Source organism: Octopus bimaculoides, chromosome 16 (genome assembly GCF_001194135.2).
Source record: "Octopus bimaculoides isolate UCB-OBI-ISO-001 chromosome 16, ASM119413v2, whole genome shotgun sequence".
NCBI lineage: Eukaryota > Metazoa > Mollusca > Cephalopoda > Octopoda > Octopodidae > Octopus > Octopus bimaculoides.
In genome coordinates, this window is record NC_068996.1 from 10,130,175 (window position 1) to 10,133,118 (window position 2,944).

Consider the following 2,944-nt stretch of genomic DNA (forward strand, 5'->3'; position numbering starts at 1 on the left):
CATACTCACACACACACACACACACACATACATACATATATATATATGCATACATACATACACACAGATACACATGTATATACACATACATACATACATACATACATACATGCATAAATACAAAAACAAAACATACAAAAAAACAAAATATACAAATCTGCACAAGCACTGATTCCAAATACTGCATACACACACACACACACACACACACACACACACACACACACACGTGCAAAAATACCCTGCCAATGTTGTTGAAATTCCAATGGTGGAACCTTGGACCTAGATTAGAAACCGTTTCTTTCTCTATTGGCAAGAAGTGATGGGTTATACATTCTCCAGGTAAGGTTTCTGGCCAGGTGGCTAACATCTCTATGGAAAAGGGCTGGCCATCAAAAACATTCTTGTATCAAGACTCGCAGAAACACTGCTTGAAATCTTACTATAATGGGAGTTATGTCTGTCTGTCTGCCTGTCTGTTCCCTTTTCACAGTCAAATAACTATTTTACTATATCTATTTTACAATAGTTATTATGTTGGTATTTCCACTATTTTAATACACCCAAGAAACTGATTCGAAAACCTGGAAACTCAAACTAAGTCACAAAGAGTTCGTTTTAATCCTTCAGGATTCAAATTACTCTGTCAAATGTAATGCTTATTTTTACACATTGTTGTATTAATTGTGCGTTATCTCATAGCTTTGATATTTCGATGATGTAATTGTTTATTTTTAGAATAACTTTGTAAGATAGGTGTGACAGGTTGGATCTGACCAGTTTAAACATAGAAAAGTAGAATATTTGGGACAAATACAACTGGTTTAATTCTTTAGCATTCAAATTATTCTTTCAAGTATTTGAGCTGAATATGGCCAGTTTAAATGCTAAAGTGTCAAATGCACTTTTTGTTAACCCTTTCGTTACCATATTTATTTTGAGATGCTCTGTGTTTCCTTCAGTTATTTTAAATATAGCAAAGAATTTAGTAAAATAACTTAGTTATAATTAAGCTAGTGTTAGGAACATAAATTGTGACAAAAGTTTGGTGGAAGATTATAATTCAAAACTTATGAAAACAAGACATTTGTACTACAGCCGGGTTGGTATCAAAAGGGTTAAAAAAATTTCTAACATATATACAGAACAGTACATATAAATGAAGTAAGTATTGTTGTACAGAGTAACAGAGTGCAGCGATTACTGCCACGTGTCAATTTAACTTTAGCTTTGTCTCAGCTGACAGGTGTATTTATCCACTCTGGCATTGTTCCTCAGCAGCATTCATTGAATTACATGTAAATTTACCAGAGAAAGCTCAAATAAATGTGAAAACTTGTAAATTGCAATATTGGAAAGAAAATGGCTACCTATACATTATACAATGTCTGCTTCAGATTTTAAGACTGTAGAATGTGATTCAAAGGAGATTTGGTTGCTATATCTTATAGGGGTGAGTAAGAGGTTACCTCAAGGACTTCGGTTACTTTTGGGTACTTCCTCATCCATCTATTCATCCATCCATTCATCTATCCATCCATCCATCCATCTATCCATCCATCCATCTATACATACATACATACATACATACATATGCAATCTCAGGTCGCATTGCTTCTTTTTCTCCGACGGCTGATGGCAAAAATGACTTTGCCCATCAGATGTCGTGAACTTTGAGCAAAAGCATGGAAAACCATGGAACAGTAGAGCCAACCAAACAAACATCTTACTTTTTTCAGAACTAGCAATCCCATGCCCCACCCGCTGAAACTTTTACCTTCTTCTATTCTTTTTCTGTCTTGCAATTTAGTTGGTAATGCCACTAGTGCTGGTGTTACAGAAGAAAGCACCCTGTGCACACTGTAGAGTGGGTGTGATGTTAGGAAGAGCATCCAGCATAGAAAACTTGCCAAAGCTGACATTGCATCCTGATGGAGTGCTATAGCTAATTGGATTCTGTCAAACTGTCTAATCCATGCCAGCATGGAAAAACAGATGTTAAAAAAATGATGATGATGCTGAAGATGATGTTTAGCATTAGCAATCCTCTAATTCTTTTGAAGGTATGATAATGACCATGATAATGATTTTGATAATGATAACAACATTAGGAACCACAATGATGTGAATAATGATTGGATAATAAGATTAACATAAGATCTAGATTAATGTTATTTCTTGAATTCCTTTACCATAGTTCACTCTGCTGCAAATATTTAAATCAGACCAAACCAGACCAGACATCACGTCCAAAAATTTCCTACAGATAGAAAACCATTAGAAAATCATTCGAGCATGTTAGAAAATCATTTGAGCGAGGTCGTTGCCAGTGCCGCTGGACTGGTTCCTGTGCAGGTGGCACATAAAATACACCATTTTGAGCATGGCCGTTGCACCCACTACACTCTCAGAGTGGTTGGCGTTAGGAAGGGCATCCAACTGTAGAAACTCTGCCAAATCAGATTGGAGTCTGATGTAGCCATCTGATTTCACCAGTCCTCAGCCAAATCGTCCAACCCCATGCTAGCATGGAAAGCGGATGTTAAACGACGACGATGATGATGATGATGATGATGACATGCAGGATTTTTTTTCTGCTATTCTTTTTTTTCCCCTTTTTTTTGGTTTCCTTTCTTTTGCCAGTTTGGTCTGGTGGAAGGGATTGGGCCCATGGCTTTCATAGGTGCTCTGAGAGGGATAAGCTTCTAAGTGATGAAGTGATGATAAGATTAATGTTCACAAAGATGAAAAGGGAAATGATATTGATGGTGATGATGTTGGTAATGACGGTGATAATGATGACGACAATAATGGTGGTGGTGGTAGCGGCAGCAGTGGTAGCAGTAGTGGTGGTGGCAGCGGCAGTGTTGGTATTGGTGGTGGTGGTGTTGTTGTTGGTGGTGGTGGTGGTGATGGTTGTGGTGGTGGTGGTGGTGGTGGTGGT